Source organism: Felis catus, chromosome A3 (assembly GCF_018350175.1).
Source record: "Felis catus isolate Fca126 chromosome A3, F.catus_Fca126_mat1.0, whole genome shotgun sequence".
Classification (NCBI taxonomy): Eukaryota; Metazoa; Chordata; class Mammalia; order Carnivora; family Felidae; genus Felis; species Felis catus.
This window is the reverse complement of record NC_058370.1, coordinates 77,152,510-77,169,981: the sequence shown is the minus strand read 5'-3', so window position 1 is coordinate 77,169,981 and position 17,472 is coordinate 77,152,510. Positions and strand designations below refer to the sequence as shown.

Sequence of the window (17,472 nt, the reverse complement as noted above, 5' to 3'; positions counted from 1 at the left end):
TGAAAAGCCTATCAATGATTTTTTTTTTTTAAATCGTGGTTTAATCATGGGCAACCAGGGACCAGTGTGGTCTAAAGAAGGAAAAACTTAATTTGCAAAACCAGAAAAATATCCAGAACATATCTCTAGCAAAATTCTAGAACAGATTATCACACGTATGAATTGTTTGTGCTTAGAGAAAGTAGCAATTACCTACAATTAGCAGAGATTCACTCCAGAACACGAGTCTCTCCCTTCCTTCCTCCCCACGTTCCTCCTTCCTCTTTATCAACCTCATTCCCTTTCTTTCTTTCCCTAATCTTTCTGAGGTTTCCTTTATGTTTTTGGGAATGATTAACCAAACAGTTTGGGGGAACGGGTCTCAGTTTTATCAAGGCATTTAGCACATTACTGCATAACATATTAGTAGACTGAAAAAAAAGTCAGTGTAATTAGAGTGACTCAAAACTGGTTGAACAAATGTTCCCAAAGAATACTTGCTAATTAATTGGGGGCAACCTGGAGAGTTCTCTAGTGATATGTGCCCTTTGGACTTCATTGTACCTCTTCGTTCTTTCTCTTCTCCTTCCGCATAACTTTACTCTCGGACTTGCCATATTCCATGAAAATATATGCTGTTGTGTTTGTCTCAATTAGATTCCACAAATATGCATTTGGTGCCTACTTTTTATGAATCAGATGGGCTCTGGCAATATGAGCTGGGTAAGGTCCAGTATTTTCCTTTAAGTAGCTCATAGTTCAATGGGGAAACAGAGGAATAAATCAGTAGTTACAATGCAGTGTAATATAGAAAAAATGATAGAAACATTTGTTGTATCCCAACTTTTTTCTAGGCACTATGCTAAGGTCTTTACGCATTTCACCATATCTCCTCAGAAATGATATGAAGTACCGTTGATTTTCCCAGGAGTATTGACGAACGAGGGTAAAGCCCAGAGAGATCAGTACACATGATCCAGGTCAAACCTCAAGTCAGATATGGAGCCAGAGTTCAAGGTCAGGTCCATTGGATTCCAAAGTCTATGCTCTGCTACACCCCACAACAAAACCATCTAAGAAGGTAAGCCAATGTCCAGCAAAGGTTGGCTTCCCTGAGTGTTCTGGAGATGAAATGCCATCCAAAAGCCCTTCCAGTGAAGGGAAAGCCTAGCTGAGACAGATATAGACATTAGCTACTGAGGTTGCCAGAGTGTTGAGGACAAAATTTTAGTCAACAGGAATGACATGCAAAATCAATGGACTTTGGAAGGACGTGAGTGCATTATGGCTGCATGTTAGGCGCATGTGCCAAATTCTGGAGAACTTGGGAGGAGTCAGCTCACAGCGAAACAGAAAGCCATATAGAGAGGTGACGGCAGGCTCTCTCTCTCCTTCTCTCTCTCTCTCTTATAAGCACATGTGCACACACACACACACACACACACACACAGAATAGGAACTCTATGAATTTGTATTATTAATAAGCCTTAATTATAAAAGATAAAGTTTCAGTACGTCATGTTCCCTTGCTACTTTATTTTTCATGCGTGTTATTATCTGACTTGTTCCTAACTTTTAATGTTCTCCTTCTGTGTGCCTCATACGTGTTATTATCTGACTTATTCCTAACTTTTAATGTACTCCTTCTTTCAACTTCTATTTTTTCCTCTATACATTCAACAGATGTGCTTCAATTTATGCATGAAATGAGTTCTTGCAAAGTTGTGTGATTTTTTTTTCAGTAAATGAAATATTACATTAAAGATATGAGGGAAGTTCCCTTATAAAGGAACCTTAAGCCAAATAGCTTTGTAAAGCAAATAATGACCCTATAACCAGTCTTTCTCTAAGTCTAGATTTCCATATATCAGATTTTGCTAAAAAGAGATACATCTGTACTTTATTTTTACATCTATCTGCTAGCAGTACTGCAACATAATAGTACGCCAATTTGAAATACCATAATTTTTATACTTTTTCAGTTCTCACAATGCAATCTTAGAAAATGTATTATTTTCTATATCATACTCACACATGCTTTCCTTTTCCTGACTGGAACTGTAAAATTTTCTTCCCCTTGATGTTGGGGAGGTTGTCAGTAAACTGCAAAGTTAACCATCATGTATAGGGCAATTATAATGTTCTGCATCTGGTGTGAAATACTTTATATGCATTTTTATAACAGACATCTGAAGTATGAATAATTACCTTGACCACTTTACAAGTTAGCAAACTGAGGCTCAGAAAAATTGAAGAACTTCTACAGGGGTCCAAGCTATGCTCCAATCCAAGTCAGCCTGACTTTACAGCCACAAAACAACTACTATTGCATACATCTTCTTATTATTAGAATAATGAACATTATGAAAATTTTTGTTCCTAGAGAAGGTGACAGCTTTTGCTGGATATTGGGGTAAACAAACCATTTTCATGAGAGTTAAAATAGCTTCTAGCAATCTCTGCTGTCAGTTGTCTGGACAAGACATTTACTCTTTCAGGTCTCAGTTTTTCCATCTGTGAAATGGAACACCTAAGTTCTTCCCTGCCAAGCACATTGAAGTCTATTGTTCTGCAATGATGAAACAATGCATACACCAGATGCACTCCTGTTTTCCATTTGTTTTACTAGAAAGTGAGTTCAGATAAACATTTGTATCACTCGGAAACCCTTCCCCTGGCTAACTAAAAATTCAACAATTTTAAAGAAGAAAATGGGAAGAAAAATTAATTCTTTCTTTTTGGCAGCTGTGGGTCAGGATGCCATCCCCAGGCAGCATTGTTCTCAAACCAAAAATCTTTTCATAGGTGAAAAAAACTGAGTGCACAGCTATAATTTGGATCTAAGAGAGAAGATTTAGATGTTTTCTGATTCAGCCAGACTACGGTGTTTGAAAAAGCATGAAGAGTTTCAAGATGAAAGTCCTGAGCCCACTCCTGCCTGTTAAGTAAGTGACACGGGCAGCCCCCGCCCCAGCTCCACGCACTGGGTCCCCAGGACCTCAGCACACAGGCCTTCCCAACTTTGTCATTCACTAAGAGAAAGAAACCGAGCTTCTGATTACCTTTCTTTTGCCTCTTTTCCTTTATGATCAAGGTGACTTATAAACAGCTGCAATAAAAATGATTTTTTTTTTCATAAACGTCTTCTCAATAATATCTCTGGGAAAGCAGAGAGGCTAAAAGATACGTGACATTCACAGATTTTGCCCCTGAAGCCACAAAAACCCACACGAGCAATTTCTTCATTTGACCAAAATGAATGGTCATCACAAAAACAAATGTAACTTTGGTATCCCTGATTTGGCTGCGACAGCTTAAGGGCTCAAACTTAATAGACTTCTTCTGACCGATTAGGATCAGTGCGGGTTGCATCATCCCGCTGGAGCCCACAGCCAAGTCCAAACCACAGGCACGGAGCTGCCCTTGATCCATGACCTTAGCATACAAAACAGCGGGCTGGAGAATGTCACAGGACTCCCAGGGAAGGAACTTTGAAGACACTGTTCATTTTGCTTGGTGGTCTTTCACAAAACACAATTAAGCATGAAGAATAGATTGATGCTTAAATAAAATGCCTGACAGTAAAAGCACATTTCTATATTCCAAAGGCCCAAGAAAAGCTGTGCCTAAGAAAGGATTAGCTACTATCAGATGATATTACGACTGGATTAATGATGTTTCACATTCACTCTATTTATAAAAAAGAGAAGAAAAAAAGAATAGGAGTCTTTTAAGGAGCAGATAAGTGATTTCTATAAACCTTAAAAGCTAAAAGAAAACTCATTTCTAAAAGGACAGTACTTATAATAGTACAGTATTTATTTATAAATCCTTAATTGGAGTATTTTTTTCTTGAACAAAAACTGCTGTACATTTCAGGTAAATTGCTGTTAACACAGTCTGTGGACTGTGTGGAATGTGTGTGTGCGTGCACGTGTGCGACAGAGAGGGAAGGTGGGGGGAGGGGGAGACACACACACACACACACACACAGAGAGAGAGAGAGAGAGAGAGAGAGAGAGAGAGAGAGAGAGAGTCTGTATGGATGTTTTATATTCCACCAGGTATTTTAAACCACTCTTATTTTAGGCAATTGTTTTTGTAATAGATACACTAAAGGTGATCATTTTATTTTATTGCTAGTCATTGCTGACTGAAATATTTTGCCAGATGAAAGTAATTACTATGACTATATTACTTCTCTAACCTGTTCCGTGTATTGGATCTTAGGTACTCATAGTATGAATTTCTGTTACCTTGCTTAAAAAAAATGTGATATGATGATGTGCTCTGACCTTACTTATATAAAGACACACCAGTTATTCTGTTTTTTACTCTTTGTATCTTTACATCTCCAGAGATTGTAGGAAAACTCTAACCTTGTGTAGAAATGTAAACACAAGAACAATTGAACAATGCAATGGCTGATGTCAGTATTATAAGCAAGGAAACACAACAAATCATTTTGGTCAATGACAATAAATATAAGACATCCATATCGTATCCAAGAAAGGAAAGAAAGACAGAAGGAAGGAAGGAAGAAGGAAGGAAAGTAGAAAAGAAGGAAGGAAAGGATGGCAGAAGGAAGGAGAGAAGGAGGGAGACAGGGATCAACAAAGCAGAGCTGCTATCAACAAAGTCAATCCCACCAATAAATTGTTGGCCGGAATTACATATGGCTAATATTTATGTATTTGAAATAATATGCTACCTACCTGCTTTACTCTAGAAATCAGTCATGCAGACACAACTATACTGAATTTAGAAGGTTTTATTTGAAACATGGCCAAAGGAAAATGCTGCTGAAAAAAAATAATGTCTGTTAGTTTTCTGTTCTGACCAACTAGCTACTCATCCAGCAAATTCCATCGGAAGCTTCGTGCCCTAACGTTGCAGCCAGACAGAAGAGCAACATTAGATCCAGAAGCACTGATTACAGAAGCAGGGCATGTGAAGTGATGGTAGCTGAGTTCCAAAAAATGAGAAGAGAAGAGAGATCTTCCTGCTCCCTTGATTTTCCTTCACAAACATAATTCTCCCATCCTCCCTCGACACCTGCCACCCCCTAATCTACACTGGGTCCATGAGTTTTCCTCGAGAAAGACATTCGGCTCTCCATAGGGACTTGGTATTGATCCCAGAAGAAGGTTGGAGTCAACTCATTTCAGCTGCCAAGTTCAGAGAAAAGCCATGCTTTCAATGACACATATTAGACATCTGTGGTCCTGACTTGAACTTTTTTTGCAGTGATGAAAGACAGCACTAGACAAGGTTCTCATCTCTCAGGAGACAGGTGGAACGGTGCCACAAAATTTCATGGGTGTGATGCCACCTGAGAGTCACAATGTGTTGTGATTTCTTCTTCATTTTTTTTTCACCTTTTGATTTTTTTTTTTAATTGAAATCATAGACCATGTTGGCCTGGGTCAAAGTCCTCAAAAGAGGCTGGCTTACTGGAGTCCTGCCAACATTACTGCCAAGAGTTCTAAGAGCTTAGTATTTGCTGCCAGAGAAAAGGAAAATCTTAATCCACAAAGCAACTAATAGACATGTCAGCTCAGTCATTCTGAAAGTCCTCTGTGCTGGCAGGGTATCCCTTACCTTGCCATATCCCCACAGTCCTCAACCCATGCCATCAGGTGGTAGATGAGAGAGGAAGGCTCCTTCTGAACCCCCACTGTTAGGAGAAACAATGTTTAGTAGGTGGTTCTAGCACAGGGCTCCAACATGTCACCAAGCCTGCTTGGTTCTACACCAAAATCACATCAAATGAACGACGTCACAATTGCTTCAGTCTGCAGGAATTAAGACCCTAATTCCCCTGACTCTAAAATAAAGCTTCCTCAAATCTGGTCACTCTGACAGCTACAGTAACTCCTGCTAGTGGAGAGCTCTGCACAGCTGCAGCCAGAATTGTGTTTGTTTATGTTCTTATGAGGGATTGGGGTTTGAGGCTTGAAAGGGAGATGTGGGCGGCGTAAGTAGCAGCAAGGCTATCTTTGAAGCAGCGGGAATGGACAGAGCCTCTGAAGGCGCCGGGGAGGGCAGGGGGAAAGAGAGAAGAGCCAGGAGCTCAGGCTGAGCTTGTGGAGCATCCTCTCCAGCAAGGAGAAGAAGGAAGGGAAACACAAAGCGGGAGTGGGCGGCTGACCCGGAGCCGGCTGTGTCACAGAGGCCGAGGGTTGCCCACGGCAGACAGGTCAAAGGCATGGTTTGGAGGAACGACCACTGGCCGCCGTGGACTAACACAGATCGGTGTCAGTGGTGTGGCGGTCACAAAAGCGTGAGTACAAGGAGGCGAAGGATAAACTGGATGTGAAAGCATGGGAGCAGCACATCACCTGGCTGAGATGTTGGAAGTGGAAGGAGAAAAGTATAAGGTTACCAGAAGAGGCAGCAGGGCCAAGAGAGGGCAATAATTTAGAGCACAAATTATCTGCACAGAAAAACATTAGAAACGTATTTCTAACCCGTCTGGGCTTAATTTAAGGTGAAAAATAGTTGCATAACTATACATTAAATATTTCCAATACTTATGAGAAAATATTATGATACGAAGGTGATGGGAAACTTTGGTGAAACAAGGAAGTATAATAAATAATATTTTTAGCAGGGGCTTTTGAAGTTTATGTAGTTCTTTCATATATCCTCTAAAAGCCCCATGAGGCAGATCTTTGTGTTATTCCTATTTTCCAGAAACCAATCTGCCCTGGGGTACAAATACTGGTGGAGGTGGGACTTCTATCTTCCCATGCTTACCCTCCTCCCTTTTCTTCCTTCTATGCCAAATCGATTCTTCAATAGAAGAAAGAATGATTAAAACTTACTTTTTTATATGACTTTTAATAAATTCAGAAGAGATGTTTTTATGTGAACACATCTTCCTGCAGGTACATCCCACAACCATACACCTTAGCTCTATCTCAAGAGTATTAAACTACTAGCAACTAGCTTAGAAATTACCTTTCTTGATTCCAACAATTCCAACTGCAAAACTTGTGTCATTGTCTATGTATCTGTGGCAAGTGACAGCAGGAAGGAAAGGGTTGCTACTACGTAAATACCATGTGCCCACTCCAGTATTGCTCTCCTATGTGGCATACATAAAGACAACTAATTTTCAAAGATATTACTCGTCTGTACACATCTACACATCAAGACTGACATATGCATGGCTGGTCTGCTGGAATAATCATATCAACTCTTTTAATACCAAAAAAAATCGAAAGTAAGGTTTTTATACAGGATAATTAAGCAAGCTAATATAGTAATAAGTGGAATACACAATAAGAATATGTACTAAAATATCTGCTTTGTGCAAGGCAGAACTGGTGTTTTAGGAGATTAACAATTATGATCGCCAGCCCTCTTCTGATTCTATAATACTCCACACAATCTTTTTTAAATTACTTTATTAACCTTTCCTCCTAGCACAGAAGTGCCCGATTATAGATAATATTTCAAAATCATCTGAGGTGTAAGTGTGTTTGATTTGCTCGGTAATTATTTGTCTACTTTATTACATTGGCCGAGCACACAAGCTCCTTGACCAGCTTTATTTCAAGTCCAGTTAAGAATAGGGTCATATCATTTTGTGGATCACTTCCCTTTGGGCCCCGACGTACATGAAATTTTCATATTGGAGGGATGGGGACGGTGCACAGAAACTTAGTACATTTTAAACATGGAGAAACCATCCCCTGCCCTGTCATTAAAGGTTTCAGGCCCTGGGCTACATGGGAAGAATGTTGTTCACAAGTGAAAGGAAGGTGTTTATTCCCCGCATGATTAGGACACAGGACATTGAGGGCTGAGCATGCAAATGTCCCCTGATGAAGTCTAAAAGCACATCACTCACATCCCTCTGGTGGCCTTACCCAGGGTCTGTATAATCTGTCCCTTGTCATTCGTGGCACCTAGAACAACACTTCTATTTTGATCTGAATCATGAATGCATTTCCAGCACGTATTCTGACCCATTCAAGGCAGAAAGGAATGAGCAGGGGGCAACCACAAGGGGAGATCACAAACATTTTCCTTTTAACAGGGGTCTGGAGGAAAGAGTAATGCCTGAGAATCACACTGGGTGTTGCAGAGGGAAAGTTCTGCCTGTTCCAACTTTACAACTCAGGGGCAAATGAAACTGATACTTACATGTTCTTAAAGACGAAAATGCACTGAGATGAAACCGGACGCTTGGCTTATTCTTGAGGGCCACCACCAGGATAAAAGCACAAAGCTGGAGGACTCTGTTTATTGTCCACAATCAACAAATTCTGAAATTTCCATATGGAGCAGGATTCCAGGGCTCTGTTAGTAATACAGGATACGGCTGGTCAGCTCAGTCACCCATGGAATTACAGTGTAGGGTATGGATGCCAGTATTTTAGACCCAAACCGAGCATAAAAAACACAAAGTAAAATTCAGTGTCAGCACAAAGTTGACAGCGAATGATTATAACAGCTTCGAAGCTTGAAAAAGAGTGTAAATAACTAGGATCCCCTGCGGGCTCACTCAGCCTGCATACATAACAACCGTGATGGACAGCCTCTGTGGTAAAGTCGGGGAAACGAGGCACTGGGAAGATGCAAAAATTCCGCCAGCAAAGAGCCTTAACTGTCACCTTTCTGACTAAATCAGCTACTTTCATACAGAGGGAGAAACAGAGCAGTAGGCTACGCCTTTGGAAGACCAATTGCCCTTTTGCCTAGGAAGCAGGAATGTTAATTATCGGCTCTTCTGTGGTTATCAAGGCACTGCAACCCCCAGCTTTTGCACTTCACGAACACTCTTCTCCCTGATCTTTAATCCTTGGCGCTTTTAGTCCACAAAAGATTGTTATTCAGAGCAACTCTGCCATTTATAGAATGTAAAAATCAAGGCAAAAAAAAAAAGAACAGTCGGCCATCCCAACTGAACTCTTAACTCACTGGAGCGCTTGGGACTTGAAATTTAATTTTCATTTCTTTTTGTATGCTTCTGCACACCAGCGTGCACACACAAATACCTGCATTCAGCAACGAATGGTTTTCAAGTACTAACAAAACGACAAGCACATCATGGCATGTGGCCTCCAGCCTGGTGTAACAGATGCCACTTTGTGTGTACAGAGCCTCGTCATCACTTGTACTCAGACACTGGAAGGAGAAAAGAAAGCAGCCAGGTCTTCTGCACACACCTAGCTAGCACTCCACAGGTTTGTCATTCATTTACAAGATAATTAATCAATTAGCAAATGATCCCTTTCCCCTTTGTTATTTACGCTGCAGAAGAATCGCGTGTCCAAATGAAATGGCAGGCCACTTGTATTGAAACTTTGCCCTTCAAAGGCATTGGTCTTATTTATCTGAATTGAGCAGATGCTTTGCAATGCTAGCCCATTGTAACTGGACTGTTTGCTATTAGAACCTGAGTGAGATTTAAGCTAAACAGAAGAGCATAAATATGACATCCTATAGACATTCATGATGATCAACTGTGCTGTATCATCACCAGCCATTGCTACTTACTCATATAGGAAAAGAGGGAGAAAATACACTTGACATTGCTAAAAGGGGAACTACAGTCACTGGAAGGGAAGGTGAAGATGGAGTTTACACAGTTACTGGCTCTAGAGTACAACTCTGGGGTCTTAAGACGCGATTAAATTACTGCAATGTATACATTCTGTTTACAGTCTCAACAATTCCCATTTCTTTCAGAGCTCCATAGTATATCTGGTACTTCTTTGGAGAGCAAAGATATCAGGTAGCTTTTGCTTAGGGACCGGGTGTTTTTTTTTTTTTTTTTTTTTTTTTTTTTTTTTTTTTAATCAGGTCTCCCAGATAACCATCACTGAGGAGAAGATCTAGGTAACCATGGTGTGATGGTAATTCCATCAGATCCTGCTCTGATCTAAGACTGGTCGAAAGAAGGAACGCCTGTAAAACCCCTTCACCTCTTAGGGTGTCAAGATGCCCTCACTGTAAAATACGCAAGTTGAACTATGTGATTTTTTTTTTTCTTGTTGTTGTCGCTCCTTGCACAGCTATCGCGTTCTGAATCTCTGCATCCTTCCGTATTAACACTGCTGCTGGGTGGGATAATAGAAAACACCTTCCCCCTCCAGCCAGGGTAAGGGTCTAAAAATAAAGCAAAGAGCCCCCAGAATCAGACAAACATGTCAGCAGCCAAATGAGCAGAGTGTCTCTTTCTGTTGCTGTGTTTTTAAGTCAACAATTATGTATGAAATTACTCCTGTGCACACAGAACAACAAAGGCATTTTGGGTCCATTTGTACAGGTGAGAAAATGGGTCAGCTATGTAACACTGAACCCCAGGTGTGCACATGGCAGAAAAATTCTGTCATCTATTGCTTTCATGGAGGACTTCTGGGGCAGGCTCAGAGCCCCACGTAGTCACTTGCCAAGGCTTTAATAATAGAACAGCTACAAGGAAAACTTCCCTAACCCTTTGCTCTGTTGAGAAAGGACTTAAGAATAAAAAGCATTTGAATGTTTTAAAAGCAACTGTGAAACTTAGTAAATGAGAAAATTAGAGAAAGGTCATTATAATATGAATGAATACCCTTAAAAACAAACAAACTAACCCCAAACCTTACTGTGCTTTTTATCTTTCCCAGAAAAAGAATGGTCAAATGCGTACAGAAGCAAACTCTACTTGTTAGCCATGCTGAGCAAAGCTGGATTTGTTCGCTCGCAGGAATGAAAAGCACAACAGTGAATCTTGGAGGCATTATTTCTTAGCAAAATTAGCATAACCCAGCACATCAGACTATTAAAATTTAAAAAGGATTTCAAACTGTCCTCGTATCATCAGCAGAGTCATGTCACAGATTTTTTTATTGGTTCGGCAAGCTAGGTGTAATTGTATCAATATTTTAATGCTTGATGCATATTGCCTGTGATACATTGCTTGCATAAATAAAAAGCACCAATATTCAATTGCCAATGAAATAATCACACATTCTAGATCTTTATTATATCATGCATTATTTAATTACAATAATCAGAGTCCTTTTGAAGGTAAAACAAGATTAAAAAGGTTTTGTTTTATTGGATCTATATATTTGATTTAAACTTTACATGTTAGCTTTACATTAAGAATTTATAAGGCATCAGTTCAAATGGTGCTATTATAAGAGTTTATTTCTTTTATAATTAGTACAGTACTCTTAAAGTACTCCGACTACGAGAGATAATATTTCAGTATTTTAATGAGCTTTTTAAGTGTAATTGATGTAACAATCATTGAATTACACATTTCTACCTGAAGAATAATGAAGGAAACATTTTAATGAGAAATTTAATCATTATTAGCAAATGATCTACTAAACTGCCATTTGCTGACATTTAAAAGCTTAATAGCAGAAAACTGTATTTTTCCTACATCTGCATCAACATCAATGGCGATTACTTTTCTGTTACTCTGATTTCCCAGGTTAACTTCCCACCGTCACTAATTTATTTATAAATTTGAGAAAACTTTCTTTAACCCACAGTTGTCAGACCCTTCCAGAAAGTGTGGGGCTTGACACTTAGAGGGATAATTTAAATAAATTAGCCCCTTTTCCAGCCTTCAGCAGTTTTCAGCATAAAAAGGGCTCTTTCTTGTGAGTATTCATGCTTGCATCAGCTTGATTTTGATGAATGCCCTGCGAATTCCCTGATAGTACCTCAGACAGAGAGATCTTAGACCGATGTCAACAAGGGGTTTTAAAGCTCCCTCATTTCAAGAACACATCAGCATTCAGAGGGGGACAGACCTGAGTAAGAGGAGCCTACTATGCAGCTTTGCCAACTTCTGGGGTTGGGTTTTACTGCTGAGTTTACAGAAATCTCTGTGTCGTAGGGAGAGAGATTCAGAATGAAGACGTCAGAGTGGAGTCTGTAACACTGTGTTTAAGGGGGTATAAAAAGAATCACAAGATACTACTAGGTAGGCAGGAATTTATGTAGCCCATTGTAGGTTAAGAGAATTAGAAGAAAAGCTCAGCCTTCCAATGGAAGTCTCACGACCTTCCTTCCGATCTTTATCAGGTGTCCATGTACACTGCTAGTTAGTTCCATAAAGGCCAGTCATTTCCAGGACTCCTCAATGGAGTCCTGCTTCTCTTGCTGTGTGATTTGTTAATACAAATCCCTTTGTTAATTTGTTAATACAAATACTATGGACTATGTCAATGGTCAATCTAGAGGACAGAGAGGAGTTGAGATAGACACACTATTATGTATCCAATGCACAATGAGATTTCTTTCTTTCCCTTTCTTTCCCTCTCTTTCCTTCCTTTCCTTTCCTTTCCTTTCCTTTCCTTTCCTTTCCTTTCCTTTCCTTTCCTCTCCTCTCCTCTCCTCTCCTCTCCTCCCCTCCCCTTCCCTCGCCTCTCCTCTCCTCTCCACCCCTCCCCTCCCCTCCCTTCCCCTCTCTTTTCCTTTCTATTTCTCTTTCTTTTCTTCCTTCCTTCCTTCCTTCCTTCCTTCCTTCCTTCCTTCCTTCCTTCCTTCTTTCCTTTCTGAGTTCTGAGTTCTGATTTGAAATCCTGACCATGGGCAAAAGAGAGGAAAGAGAAAATGCTAGCGTGACTCATACCAATGTCCTGATGATCACTAAAGTCCCTTTTAGTCTACAAATACTAGGTTTCCCCTAGCTACTAACTTTTTCCATCTCAGAATTCTCACAGCCCTTGCTTTTTTTCTGTCTCCTTGTAGAATTTGCTCGTTTCACTTTGCATTGCTGGTGTGGACTGAATATTTGTGTCCCCCCTCCAAAATTCATATGTTGAAATCCTGCCCCCCGGTGTGATGAAATTAGGACGTGAGGCTTTGGGGAGGCCATTAGGTCATGAGGATAGAGTCCTTAAGACTAGGACTAGTGCTCTTACAGAGAAGACCCCAGGGAGCTCCATAGCCCTTTTTGCCCTGTAAAGACACAAAGCAAAGAAGGAAGCCTGAAACCCAGAAGACAGCTCTCTCCCAAACCTGACTGTGCTGGCACCCTGATCTCAGATTTCTAGCCTCCAGAACTGTAAGAAATACATTTCTTTTGTTTGTAAGCCCACAATCTATGGCAATGTGTTCTAGCAGCCCAGACTGACTGGGATACACACTCTCAAAAAAAAAAATTAGAATTAAAAAAAGAGAACCTCATTTTTATTTCCCTTATAACTGAGGGAGCTAGATTCTATGGCTGACTCTCCACAGCTATTCTCAGTAGCTTGGTGAAAGCTCCAGCCCTGACAGTTTGTGCTGGGCACCACACCTGGGTGTCCAACATCAGGCCTTTCTAGCTTGTAAAGGAGCAGACAATGATGATGTTAGTAAATGGCCTACAAGAGATTAGAGCACTCATGGAACTATGGACAGAACATCTTTCAAGTAAAGGGCAGAGCTGAGAAACAGTGTGTCAGCTTACTTTTTGTTTGGGTGACCATGAGGCAGCAAGTGATTGTTGATACTGTTTATTATGGAAGATGTCGTTGCCAAAACTCCAAAAAACAAGGCTGACTTACTATATTGGACTATATTTTAAAATTTATTCACCAATCCATTCTGATCCTGCAGTGAAAAACAAGATTACAAAGGACTACTAATAAAGCAGATACCTTCTGCTAATTACACTATGATTATAAATCCTTAATACAGTTGCCTATAAAGGTACCCATGTGTTACATCCAGAAAGGATACAGGATAGGATAGCACTGACATTTATTTTTTTATTAAAAAATTATTTTACATTTATTTTTTTAGATTTGGATATCATTTGTTCGTAACTATAATACGTGTTCTTGGAGATACAGGACAACTTACACACTATAATTTAGAATTAAATAAGCATATTTTTTTCCAGATCTCCTATGTCAGAAGGAAATAAAGATGCAAGATCAAAGAAAACATAAGTGAATGTCTGGCTGGAAATATGAAGGGTATTTTCAGAGAAACTGGGTCAGGATTAGTTATTAGAAATTTGTACCAAAATAATATTAGGATGGTGTTATTTACTTGTGATACTATATACTGAGCCATCAATATGAGCTACCCATATGAGCTACCAAATTTTTATTAACATAGAAATTTTTTGGTTTACAATTCAGTTATAGTGATATCTGTCCAATGGAGCAATTTCAGTAAGCTAGTCTCAGGAAAACAAGAGACGTACAACTTGTTACAAGTAGAAAGAAAGAAAGACAGAGTAGGGAGGGAGAGAGGAAGGAAGGATGGGGAGAAAGGAGGGAAGGAAGGAAGACTGAGGGAGAGAAAGAAAGAGAGAGAGAGAAGCTGTAATGTGCAGCACTAAACCAACGCAAATGAAAAATGGAGTGTTTTCTAGAATGTGGAAGAAGTTTTCCTCCTGAGAAGATAATGCTCAGGACAAGAAACAGTTCTATTCAAATGGCAGCACAGTGGTAAAGGGCAAGTGCACAAAATGTATGATAGTTTTGGATGCACTTTAATTCCTTCAAGAGTGCCACCAAATATTCTAGTATTCGAAAGGGTGCCATTAATGAAAAAGGGCACATAGATATAAATCAAAGAAAATGAGAACAAGAATCAATTCAAGTGAAAAATACTTTTTGAACAAAAGCAACAGTATTATTGTAAGTATTTAATGATTCTCTTTACCCTAATCACTCATTTTTATCCATTGTATTGGGAACCCAAAGACTCTAACTCATCCAGTTAGCAAACCAGATATAAACAAATGCTACCTCTAAAATGCATTTCTAAAAGGATCCCTCCAAAGACTGGGGGAGCTTGAGATGAAAGCTCATGAGAGTTAACAGTGCCCCTTCAGAGCAGCCTCATGTTGCTGCAACAAAAGTGGTCAGTGACAAGTTCCCCAAACAGCTGCTGGAGACTGATTCCAATTCAGGAGATTCTACCAATTGCATGAAAGCTTATCAGAGAGGTCAGAAAGCATATTCAATCAAGTGAGTTTCCCTTTCTTTTTCTATCATTTAAGGAAAAATCCACCCCCCCCCCACCAATGAAAACCCCCTATGTAATCCCAAGTAAATAGGAGTCCAATTCAGGCTTTGCATCTACTTTGTTGGTGCATCATTCCCAGCTTTGATAAAATATTTGAGATGCATACATCTACACTTACACTGCACACACACACTCACCCTAAATGACTATTGCTTGCTTGAGATACACATAATCAATTCTTTTTTGGGGGTAAACTCCTGTGTCTATTTATAGGAAAGAAGAATCACAACTTAGACTTTTCTCACTTTGCGCTTAAGTTTTCTTGTTGTCTTTATCTGAATTAATATTTCCTCCCCGCTTGATCTCTGCCTTCTCGTGTCCTTTTTTTTTCTTCAAGTCAAGCCCAAATCCTGTGGCTTTCCTTTGGTCATCCACAACTACAAAGGAACCTCTCATCTTTAGAAATGTCACAGTACATTTAGTCTGTATAATTTATACATATCACAATATAGCACACTATTTATTGCCTTGTATCGATCATTAGTTTTAAAAATATAGATATTTTCTGTACAACTAGATTGTAAACTCCTAAAGGGCAGGGCTAGGCCATATACTGCAGTTCTAAGAGAAAGGGACCCACATATTCCACTAACTATGCACCCTGAAAAAATGCCCCAACCTCAGTGTTCTCATCTGTAGCTGGGAATAATAGAAGGTTATGTCTCATCAAGGTGTTCTGAGAATTAAATAAGATAATGCATGTGGTATAGTGCCTTGCATATAGGAAAGTGTTCAATAAAAGTTACCTGTCATCCTTGTTGTTAGTTATTGTCTGTTTGCTCCTCAGGGCCACTCTCTGAGTGCCTTGCACACCACACGTATTCAATGCTGGTATTTTTGATTGCCTGATGAGTGGGTATCTATGGCTTTGGCCACGCAATATCTATTTCTCACTCAGTTAATGGTTCCCTAATTTCTCTCTGCCATTCCTCACTCATTAGTTCTTCCTACATACAGCCTTACCTCACGCAGACTTCCCGTGGCCTAGTGTAAGCCCATCATTCCACCAGACAGAGGAAGGTCCGTGATGCCCAGGGATTGCCTAACAACCAAACTTCCTTTCAATTATTCTTATCTGGGAGTCATTCTGGGAAACCATTTAAGCATATCAAAGAATCACAGTCTTTTCCTAGATTTCACAAACCCCAAGGTACTGAGAGAACACCCTGATAATTAGCCATCCCAGAAGCCCTCAGGTCTCGGAAAGCCCTCAGACAGCTCTACGAACTTGTCCAGTTGGCCCTCCTGTTTGTGGGCCTCACCATTTCACAGTCACTGGAGGTTCATCATTAATCATCCCAAGAGGGTGCCTCGCACATGTTGTTTGAAGGGTAGTGGGAGTTCCATTTGAACTCCAAAAGTGAATTCATCTGAGAATTTGGGCACGTGCAGGTATGTTTAAGAAATGGTGGTATGAGTTTCTTTCTGGTATATGTATTTACCTGAAGAATCAGGTCCTCCCGGGAAAGTGGAGTTGTTTGTGCCAGAGCAGTGAACCACATCAAAAGAAGGGCTCCTCTGCCAAGATGAATGACTGAACCCCAGCACTCTGTGGCTACTTTATCCCACATGGGTTCCAGTCACATGGGTTTTTATTTTTGTAGTTCTGTGAATGAATCTTGCTTTCCCCTATTTGTCCTCCATGGATTAGATGAAATGTGACTTCCTTGGAATCCTGGACTGGGATGCCTACAACAGGAGGGGGGACGAATACAAAGAACGCTGCACAGAACCTCCCTGAGTTACTCGGCGTTCAAGAAGTCAGCAGCAGTGGTAACAACTCTCCTTATCCTGAATGACACTGCCCTCGCAAAAGGGTACAGGGAATCTTGGCGCAGGCGTTGTTTGGCATCGGGCGTCATGGGGGGTGCCTTCAGGAGGTGAGGCCGTCCTGCACTGGGGCTTCTGGTGTGTACAGTGGTCCTTAGACATCAGACACGAGGACGGTGGATGCCTTCTTCAGTGGCCATAAAGGCTGTTACCTCGACAGGTGCCAGTGAACTGTCACCCTTTCAGCAGAGGCAGGAGAGGTGAGAAACAGGAGTGGAGGACAGGAAAATGAAAACACCTTACCCTCGAGAGAACTAGTGCGAGAAGCCGAAAATCGGGTGCTCCCTGGAAATTCCCAGCACCAGACTTGGGAGGAAGCCTGACATTCTCATAAAGCATGTAGGGAAGGGAGCCAGAGAACAGCCTTTGGTGATTTGTTGCCGTGATTCTGGTCTTCCTCCGGACAGTCAAGGTCTGTGAGGCCTAGAGTTACACATGCCTGGAAGGGCAACATGCTCCGAAATGTGTGAAGATATGGCTCTGCTGGCCCCGAAGTCAAAACATTAATTTTGAATAAAAAAAAAAAATGTGCTTTTTTTTTTTTTCCCTTTTCAAACCTGACATCCGTTTCAATGTTAACAACCTAAAGCCTTTCAAAACATGGTGTGAGGACTTAATGCTGTCTTTTGTAATTGCTGAAACTTTCATTGAAGATGTTTGGTCCTAAGCCCTGAAGAT

The 17,472-nt window shown here is 40.4% G+C and overlaps 1 long non-coding RNA gene across 2 annotated transcripts in view; it reads right to left on the bottom strand.

The window, feature by feature from the left end:
* Nucleotides 1-17,472, bottom strand: part of LOC109498181 — a 499,178-nt gene that overhangs the window by 116,045 nt on the left and 365,661 nt on the right. For both annotated transcript variants that reach the window (XR_006595590.1, XR_006595591.1), the window contains exon 9: nucleotides 8,134-8,289. This is a non-coding gene — a long non-coding RNA (uncharacterized LOC109498181). The remainder of the gene's footprint in view (nucleotides 1-8,133; nucleotides 8,290-17,472) is intronic.